Raw genomic sequence first — 11,197 nt, 5'->3', positions numbered from 1 at the left:
GAGCCAGGATTAGAACCCATGACCTTCTGGCACCCAGGCCCATGCTCATGCTAGAATGTATTCTATAATGCTAGAATACACATTAAGATAAGTTTACCCCAAACCACACAGAGAAAAACAAGGAAATGGACCCAGAGTCAGAGATATCTTCCATTCATCTAATGGGAATTTTCTTAGTTTGTTAGCCTAGTGGAATGATGAAGAGGAAGGGTAGAGTCTGGTTTCTCATCTAGTGAGTGATCACCTCTAGCACAACCCCGGTCCTCCACAAACTGGACTGAGTCCACACAGGTTCCAATTAATTTCTGTCCCCAAAAGTGAGCTTGGGAGGGGAGCTATCTGCATGGAGATCCTCAGACCCACCTACAATAATAATAAGCGCTTAGTACCATGCTTTGTACATAGTAAGCACTCAATAAACATGATTAAATGAGTAATAGTAATTATGGTTCTTCTTAATAATAATAATAATGGTATTTGTTAAGCGCTTACTATGTTCCAAGCACTGAGGTAGATACAAGGTAATCAGGTTGTCCCACTTGGGGCTCAGTCTTAATCCCCATTTTACAGATGAGGTAACTGAGGCACAGAGAAGTGAAGTGACTTGCCCAAAGTCACACAGCTGACAAGCAACGGAGCCAGGATTAGAACCCACTACCTCTGACTCCCTAGCTTGGGCTCTTTCCACTATGCCATGCTGCTTCCTAAGCATTTAATATGTACCAAGCACTGTTCTAAGTGCTGGGATAGTTACAAGTTAATCATTTCGGATCCATTCCCTGTCCCACACGGGGCTCACACTCATAATTCCCACTTTTCAGATAAGGTAACTGAGGCACAGAGAAGTGAAGTGATTCACACAACAGACGAGTGGAGAAGCAGGGATTAGAACTCTGGTCCTTCTGACTCACAGGCTGGGACTCTATCCACTAAGCTATACTTATTAAGCCAAAAATGCTATTGGGGTGCTATGTTGAAAATTAGGAAACAAAGCCTCGGGAGCTAAACGGCTTGATGGGATATTGGATTTAGAGCCTGAATGCAGAAGGAGAGATGAGGAAAGGGAGTTTCCCCATACTCCAAACATATGTAAGCTCACATCTTCCCAACTAAGAAGAGTTGGCAAGTAAACCAGAAGCAAATGCCCTGCCACTCAGCACTTTCGTCCGCATCTGTCATTTATTAATTTACATTAATGTCAGACTGTAAGCTCACTGTGGGCCAGGAATGCATCATCATAATCATCATCAATCGTATTTATTGAGCGCTTACTATGTGCAGAGCACTGTACTAAGTGCTTGGAAAGTACAAATTGGCAACATATAGAGACAGTCCCTACCCAACAGTGGGTTCACAGTCTAAAAGGGGGAGACAGAGAACAAAACCAAACATACTAACAAAATAAAATAAATAGGACAGATATGTACAAGTAAAATAAATAGAGTAATAAATATGTACAAACATATATACATATATACAGGTGCTGTGGGGAAGGGAAGGAGGTAAGATGGGGGTGATGGAGAGGGGGACGAGGGGGACAGGAAGGAAGGGGCTCAGTCTGGGAAGGCCTCCTGGATGATGATGATGATGATGATCATCATCATCATCATCAATCGCATTTATTAAGCGCTTACTATGTGCAGAGCACTGTACTAAGTGCTTGGGAAGTACAAATTGGCAACATATAGAGACAGTCCCTACCCAACAGTGGGCTGTATATTGTTATATTGTACTCTCCCAAGAGGTTTGTACAGTGCTCTGCACACAGTAAGCGTTAAAGAAATACAACTGACTGCCTGAATGAGTCTCTTCTCCGGTTTCCGGCACAGGAGCAATACACACAAAAACCATTTCTCCAGAGGCTTGGAGGGCAAACCTTTGGAATGCCCGGCTGGGAACGAGAAACTCACCAGAGGCCATCTGGAGCTCCTGCAGACCCGAAAAGCCTGAGAGAAGGTAGAGAAGCAGTGTGGCCTAATGGATAGAGCACGGGCCTCGGAGTCAGAAGGACCTGGGTGAACCCACTGTTGGGTAGGGACTGTCTCTATATGTTGCCAACTTGTACTTCCCAAGTGCTTAGTACAGTGCTCTGCACACAGTAAGCGCTCAATATGATCGATTGATTGATCCCAGTTCTGCTACTTGTGCACTGTGGGACACTGGGGAAGTTGCTTCGCTTCTCTATGCCTCAGTTACCTCATCTGTAAAATAGGGATTAAGACTGTGAGTCCCAGGTGGGACAAGGACCATGTCCAACCTAATCAGCTTGTTTACCTAGTGCTTAGTACAGTACCTGACACATAGTAAGCACTTAAATACCATTAGAAAAAAAATAGCCTCACCCATCATCCAATTGCAAAGATTACCCTTAGCCAACCACTACACAATTTGCAAATGAAAATTGTTAAACAGTTGGCCAGAGTGGCCCAGAACCTTCAAGTTAATGCAGTTTTTAGAGTACTATAATACTAGAGAAAAGTTCAACATTTTCAAAAGGGAAGTTACAGCTTTTTTTAAAAAAATTTTTGGGTGATGTAACATACACATATGTAGCATTAATTCTATTCCACTCAAATATTTAAATTGCAAAACAATCAAATTACATTTTAGGTATTATTTGGGAACTGATTTTTTTTTAAAGTCAAGGAATTATAACTTTGGAGAAGGAAACTCATTTGAATAGGTGATTTAATTCATTAAAAGTCTTCTCGACTTTAAATAGTGATAATAAAAATCAGAAAAGCTCAAGAGTTGTTAGGATTAATTAAGAGTGAATACATTTGGGAGAAGGAAATTGCAGTGCCGTAATTTTTAAATTCAAATGAGGTCAAAAAGTTTAAGCTAATGTGCATGTATATCAACACCAGCTTAATAAAGAAAAATTGATTCACAACAAGGATTTGGATGTACTCCTTCAATCAATCAATTGTATTTACTGAGCACTTACTGTGTGCAGAGCACTGTACTAAGGGCTTGGGAAGTACAAGTTGGTAACATATACAGTCCCTACCCAACAGTGGGCTCACAGTCTAAAAGTAGAATAAATGGTAGGAGAGACGATTTATCTCCACTCACTCACCACCTACTAGCAATCCAAATATCAACCTGGAATCCAGAAGGGTAAATAAAAGCGACATAAAGGAATGGGATTCATTGGGAACACCAGAATAAGTAAAACTCTAAATTCAATCCATTCTTGATTATCAAACATGCCCAGTGAAACATTGAAAAAAAAAAAAAAGGAGGGAAAACTCTGCATTCCTTTCTGGTCAACAACTTAGTAAAGTGCTCTCTACATAGTACGAGCTCAATAAGTACCACGGATCAATTAATTGGTTTCCATCCTGGCACCATAAAACTGGCATTAACTCTACCCAGTACTTAATTGAGATCAGAATAAGTTCAGTAGAATTCAGGCAGTAGACCTAAAAGAAATCTGAACCTGGAACCAAGTGGATATTTATATTTGCCTGTGTCCCCTGTGAAATTGGGGCTGTATAATATTAATAACCTCTGTGTTTGTCAAGCACTTGCTTTGTGCCAAGAGCTGTGCTAAGTCCTGGTATAGACAAAATCAGATCTGACACTATCTCTGCCCCACCCTGGGTTCACAGACTAAGGGAGCGGGAACAATAATAATGCCAATTTTACAGATGAGGAAACTGAAGGACAGAGAAGTCAAATGACTTGCTTATAGTGCAATAAATGTTGTTGTTGTTGATGATGATGATGATCACAAGGATTCTGGTCACAGAAAAGGCTCCTTCAATACGGTTGGCTGATTAAAGTTCCTTCATCACAGGTAACATCAGTCTCTTACTAGATTGTCTCATCCTTCTCTGATGGTATCCTGAGGAACAAAGAACTTCCTTCATTCCCACCGTGGCCTAGGGCAATCGGTGAGAGCCTGTCCTTTGAGAAGGCTGAACTTTCTCCTGTTGGTCAAAGCCGGGGCGCGGGGGAAACTGGAATTAAATTTGGAACCACGCTTCGTCCCCCTGAAGACTCAGGGAAACATAATTAGCGCATATTTTAAATGAAGTAAACCGTTCAATTAGGGGTTGCCAACCTGAAGGTTCACTGGAGAAGAGACGCTATAATTAAAAACCCAGATTAGCATCTATGTAATTCAACTTCAGTTAATTCAAATCCATACAGGGTCATTCCTAGGGCTCCCTTAGTAAGCAACCACAGAGGAGGCTGATCTTGGTGCTGCTGGAAAAGTTGATTAAAATCATTCCAAACCTGAAGTTTGTTTCTAAAACTGAGCCGCTCGCTGGGTGTGAGGACCAAATGTTTACACTCTGCAAGAGGAAGGAGAACGATAGCTCTGTTTGGCCTTTTGCCCTCAATTTAAAAGGATTTGTTCGAAGAAATATATCCAGGACAGCAGGTCAAATCCATATTATAATGATCATGAGAAGATCAGAGAGGCTTGCCAATACAGGGATTGGCAGAGGAGGGGGATTCATCTATGTCTATTATTGTGTGGAACATGTTACTTAAATGATAGCATTTTTAAGATGTGCCAGGAATATTAACCCCAGATTCTTCTCGCACAAGTAGCTGATTACTTCGAATGCAAGCACCACTTCCAAAGGTTAGGGTCTGTCTTCTTACAGACTCCAAAGCCATGCCCTTCAAATACCCAGGCCACACCCCAGAGAATAAGGGTGAGAAATCAATCGATCAATTGTATTTACTGAGAGCCTACTGTGTACTGAGAGCTTGGGAAAGTGCACTATTAAAAGAGTTGGTAGACACATTCCCTGCTCAAAAGGAACTTACAGTCCAGAGGGGGAGACAGCCATTAATATAAATAAATTACAGAAGTGTACAAAATTCCTGCGGGGTGAGAAAAGGGTACAAATCCAAATGCAAGAGTGATGCAGAAGGGAGTAGAAGAACTGAGAAGAAGAGACGAGAGAGGCTTCTTCTTGGGTTTTTTTTTGTACTCTTTTTTGCTTTGAGCCTCAACTAGCTTAGAGATTGTTGACCCTTCCTCCTCAGACTCCAGGTCACTTTGAAACAAAAGGAGAGTTGGTGTTCTGGATTCTTACACCTCGAAGAAGAAAAATCCACAGGTGAGCCAAAAAGCTTGGAACTACAAATAGGCGCTATTAACACTTGCAAAAATAAAGCCAATTTTCACCTGGAAGAGATCTCACATTTAAATCCCGAACGATAATGTACATTAAAGCAAAGAGCAGAAAGCTGTCCAGAGTGTCTTGTTAACAGACCGCAACAAGCCACGAGGTGAAAATTACACCTCTGTTTCTATTGCCAGCTGCACAGGAGGGCCTGTCTTGGCATCTCTTCTTTTTACTGTATTTCCTCAGACTACTAATTAGAAGGAATTTGGAATGATTGAGTCTTTCAGGATCAAAGGAACGAAAACCTTCACAACACCCTGTGTGTCTTTTTGATTGCTTTTCATCAGAATGGAAAAACATCACAGTCAGAGGACTGAACAGAAGTGGGAAAGTAGGAAGTCTAAAAGAAGTTAGAAACCAGTGTGCTCAAACTAGCAAGAAGAATTCAGCCCAATGCAGGACATTTTCCCACCTAAAAAATAAGTACCTTTGGTATACATTGGGAACTTTCTTCCACAGAAGACATGGTACCTGGATTGCTGCCGAGCTTATCACAGCATAGCACATTTACCTGTCTTAATGGATTCTACTTTAAAATCCCTCTGTTTTGTTTTTTTTCCTCCAATTAAGTCTTCACTCAACTTCTTACCTGGACCCGTATTACCGTTTCTCTGTTTTGCAACTAATTTGAGGCAGCGATTTAAAAATGCTCCAATCCTCCAGCAGTCACTGGAACTACCTATCCAGAAACTTTGATGTAGTAGCACCAGACCAGATACTATTAAACAAAATATTGCCATAAATCTTGAAGTGGGTAAAATTTCAGGAGCAGCAAAATAAAGCCAGTCACAGCCATGTTCTTTCTCTCTTTAATTTAAGCAGGATTTAGCTATCTTAAAATTGTACCGATGTGGGGAGGTAGACATGGAGACAGAGGAGCTTGTAAATCAGCATTGTTAAAGGAGTCTGTTTTGCTTAGTCTCTTCCAGAATCACATTAGCTTGGTCTAATGGATAGAGCACAGGCCTGCGAGTCAGCACGTCTTGAGTTCTAATCCCGCTCCACCACTTGTCTGCTATACGACCTTGGACAAGTCACTTCACTTCTCTGTGCCTCAATTCTCACATCCGTAAAATGGGGATTAAGGCTGTGAGCTCAATGTAAGATAGGGACTGTGTCCAACCCAATTATCTTGTATCTACCCCGGTGCTTAGAACAGTGCCAGGCATATAGTAAGCGTTAACCAATACCACAATTATTATTATTATTATTAGCATTTGGTGGTAAACCCCAGCGTAAGCACAATACTCTCCTATTCCAGTTAAACTTCTTGAAGATGATTTTTATTCCCCCACTCCAAGGCACTTGGATCAGACCAGATCCTAGAGGGGAGTCCATAAATATTTTCTGAATTGATTAGAAGAATCGTCCCTTCATTTATTGAGTTGGTTCGTCCCTGACCAGGTCCCCATCCTGAGACACACCCAGACTCCTTGCCATTTGTCTTCTCCAACACAACAGAGGGAGGGGCCCATGTAACATTACTTTCTCTGGACAATCACCCCTCAGAATGATTTATCACCATCTCCTCCCTCTTCCCAAACAGCTACCATTTTCCATCATCTATCCCATGGTCAAAGCAGTACTTAAATCTCATTTACCCCATGCTGGAGAAGGGGGATTCAACCTTCGTTTTTGATTATTTGTTAAGTGGATACCATGCTTCAAGAACTGTTCTAAACTCTGGGGTAGATTCAGATTGGACACATTGTGGTCTAACACGGGGCTAAAAGTCTTACTGGGAGGTGGAACAGGTATTGAATCCCCATTTTACAGTTGACGGCCCACGTCATCCCCCTGGCCTGGAATGCCCTCCCTCTGCACATCTGCCAAGCTAGCTCTTTTCCTCCCTTCAAGGCCTTACTGAGAGCTCACCTCCTCCAGGAGGCCTTCCCAGACTGAGCCTCCTTCTTCCTCTCCCCCTCCTCCCCCTCTCCACCCCACCGCCTTACCTCCTTCCCTTCCCCACAGCACCTGTACATATGTATATATGTTTGTACGTATTTATTACTCTATTTATTTTACTTGTACATATCTATTCTATTTATTTTATTTTGTTAATATGTTTTGTTTTGTTCTCTGCCTCCCCCTTCTAGACTGTGAGCCCACTGTTGGGTAGGGACCGTCTCTATATGTTGCCAACTTGTACTTCCCAAGCGCTTAGTACAGTGCTCTGCACACAGTAAGTGCTCAATAAATACGATTAATTGATTGATTGGGGACAGAGAATTTAAGTGACTTGCCTACAGTCACATGGCAGGCAAGTGGCAAACCTCGGATTAGAACCCAGGTTCTCTGACTCTCAGGTTCGTACTCTTTCCACGACGCCACACAGCTTCCCCTGTCTTTTTCTCACCAGGTTTACCCAGGGAGAGATGAGTTTATTGGATTTTCCCTAAGAGCTCTATATGCCTCTCTCTCTTGCTCTGGGCCCTTGCAAAACTACATATAGTTCATAGTCAATTAAGTCAAACCCCAGTCTTTCCTCACCCGTTCAAACACCATTTCCCCTTAGCTGGCATCCCAGGAGGTTCACTCTGCATGCCCTTGTGATATTCTTGGGAAGGTAATAATAATAATAACAATAATAATAACAATAATAATAATAATAATAATAATAATGATGGTATTTGTTAAGTGCTTACTATGTGCAAAGCACTGTTCTAAGTGCTGGGGAGGTTACAAGGTGATCAGGTTGTCCCATGGGGGAGCTCACAGTTTCAATCCCCATTTTACAGATGAGGTAACTGAGGCACAGAGAAGTTAAGTGACTTGCCCAAAGTCACACAGTTGACAGTTGGTGGAGCCGGGATTTGAACCCATGATGTCTGACTCCAAAGCCCGGGCTCTTTCCACTGAGCCACACTGCTTCTCCACCGAGCCACGCTGCCTCTCACCCTACAGCCCCGATCCTCCCTTGCCAGTTTCATCCAACTCACCCTCCCTAAAGCCAATCAGAAAGAAAGGGAGACTGTGAGCTCCACGTGGGATAGGGACTGCATCCAACTCGATCTGCTTGTATTCACCCCAGCGCTTAATACATTGCCTAGTACATAGTAAGCGCTTATCAAATACCATTATCAAGTGCTTAGTGCAGTGCTCTGCACACAGTAAGTGCTCAATAAATACGATTGAATGAATGAATGAATGATCATTATGTGAAGCAGCGTGGCTCAGTGGGAAGAGCACAGGCTTCAAATCCTGGCTCCACCAATTGTCAGCTGTGTGACTTTGGATAAGTCACTTAACTTCTCCGTGCCTCAGTTACCCCATCTGTAAAATGGGGATTAAGACTCTGAGCCCCCCGTGGGACAACCTGATCACCTTGTAACCTTCCCAACACTTAGAACGGTGCTTTGCACATAGTAAGCACTTAATAAATGGCATCATTATTATTAATAACAGTAATATTAATATTTAATTTCAATTTAGAACTATTAGGACCTGGGTCTGATTTCTGCTTGAAAGTCTCCTTCAGTAAATCCCGGCTGCAGGAGGGACAGTTGTAGGCGTTACAAGCTAAGTGTGAACGGAGGCCTGGTTCGTCCATCTTTCTCTTGGGGTGGTGGCTACTGACCTCAGCCAGAGCTGAGAAAATGGGCTGTGAAGCAGCCCGGGCTGCTTTAAGGAAAATTCATTCATGGAAGCCCACGTCTATAAAAGGTGTACTTAAGCCTATCTTCACGGCCAAGCACGCAAGATAAATTACTGCTCATACCACCAAGTACTTCTTAAGAATACTAAAATATGGTCACGGTTCATAATGCATAGGTGTAAAGAGGTTCTGCTGCTAATATAAAAGAATGATGTGCTTTATTCCCCATTCACTGTCATTAATTCACCTCAATATTATCGCCGTTTGACGGACGACAGCTCTGGACTTCATGCAGCATTAACCCCTGATGGCCAGGAGAGTTTGAGGCTGAGCATGAAACACGTCCCTGTCAATATAAATTTAAATTTCAATGATGGGAGTGAAATGGTTAAAAAAAAGAGCTACAGATTCTTTTTGCCATTGGCATGAGAAAAGAGACCATTCTAGACGAAGTCCTCCCCTGGCATGTGTCAAGATTTGAAGAAAGTGTATATCAGGCTTGGAGAAGAGGATAAGGGAGAAAGAGGATACCTATTGAGGGAAGGAAATTAAGAATTACGTCAAGATTTGAAGAAAGTGTATATCAGGCTTGGAGAAGAGGATAAGGGAGAAAGAGGATACCTATATTAAGGGAAGGAAATTAAGAATTACATCAACCCAGGTTGAAACTTTATTCTTTAAAGATCCTGAAAACACCCAGTCCTCCTTTCCTCTCTCCTATGTCCTACTTGCGAATGAACAGAGGATAAAAACCAGTCTCAGTGAAAGGCAAAAGGATCTTTACTCATTGGTTTTGTTTGGCTTGGGGCTAACAGCTTTTAATTTTCCTGACAATTGTCAAATAAAATTAGAAGAACATTGCACGGACAAACTGTTTCAAGGATCTAAAATGCTGAATTTTCTTTTCTTTCAGTCAACCTACAATCCCCCCTAACACCTAAAATTAGAACCCATGACCTTGTCATGTCATGACACCCAGGCCCATGTGCTATCGACTACGGCACGCTGTTTCTCATGAGGGCCCCATTCATTCAATTCATTCAATCATATTTATGGAGCGCTTACTGCACGAAGAGCACTGTACTAAGCGCTTGGGAAGTACAAGTTGGCCCCATCTCCGGGAATGGTGTCAGGAAGAGAACCTAAAGGGTGAGGCTTGATTTCTAAAGCTACAGTTTTCCATGCATGCATTCTTCCTCTCCCCTCTATCATCTGCAGGATCAGGGAGCATTCATCTTGTGAGTTAGAGGACTTCACTGTTTGCAGAGAATCAACCCGCTCTTACAGAATTAAGTTTATGATTTCTGGAGTCAGTATCAGTCTATCTGCATGAAGCCCCTGGAGCGCTAGGAAATTGGGTGCCTAGGGTCAGTTCTCTGTGGGACAGGCAATGAAAACATATTTTTCAAAGCAGGAGAAATAGGAGGGTCAGCTTCACCCGAGAAGGGGGAGAGCAGAGGCAGCAGGGGATCAGTTTCCATTTTCAACTCCCTTTCTCCCATAGGGGAAATAATAATGATGACATTTGTTAAGCACTTACTATGTGCAAAACACCGTTCTAAGCGCTGGGAGGGGGATACAAGGTGATCAGGTTGTCCCATGTGGGGCTCACAATAGCAATCCCCATTTTACAGATGAGGTAACTTAGGGACAGAGAAATTAAGTGACTTGCCCAAAGTCACACAGCCGACAAGCGGCGGAAGCGGGATTGGAACCCATGACCTTTGACTCCCAAGCCCGTGCTCTTTCCACTGAGCCACCCTGCTTCTCAAGTAAACTGTGTCCGGAGGAGGGGGTCTTGAACACACGCTCATTCAGAGAGCAATTATAAACTTAAACTTTGACCCATCCTGTGTCAAGCTATCCACTCCCAGCCTTCCCCGAGAAGGAGGTGAAAAGAACCCATGGAAACCATGAGACTCCAATCAGTGGCATCTCACCAAACCAAGCCATAGCTTCCCTCAAATTATTCCCTATCCATATGGATAGGTGTCAAGTCATCAGAACAAAAAGAATTAAAGCAAAATGCACATCCCACTCTGCCACTTGCCTGCTGTGTGACCTTGGGCAAGTCACTTAGCTTCTCTGCGACTCAGTTTCCTCATTTGTTAAATGGGGCTAAAATACCTGTTCTCCTTCTTAGACTGTGAGCATTGTGGGATTGTGAGAGCTCCACATTGTGGGAGCACTGTGAGCATTAATGCGCTCAATAAATACAACTGAATGAATGACCCCTGAATCCCCCAGTGAAGATGAGAAAGATGATGAGAAAACTTGTAAAAGCTTGAATTTTCATCTCATGGTTTTCCTCCTCTTTCTTCTTGTTTCAGCTTCCTCATCTCAACTGCTATTTCTGAGCCCTACCTGGAATTTCACCCTCCCCGGTCCTGAGAGCAGCATCTTTGCCCCCCAGTAGCATGTGAAGCTACTATGAGAAGCAGCGTGGCTC

Source organism: Tachyglossus aculeatus, chromosome 11 (genome assembly GCF_015852505.1).
Source record: "Tachyglossus aculeatus isolate mTacAcu1 chromosome 11, mTacAcu1.pri, whole genome shotgun sequence".
Classification (NCBI taxonomy): domain Eukaryota; kingdom Metazoa; phylum Chordata; class Mammalia; order Monotremata; family Tachyglossidae; genus Tachyglossus; species Tachyglossus aculeatus.
This window is presented reverse-complemented; position numbering follows the sequence as displayed.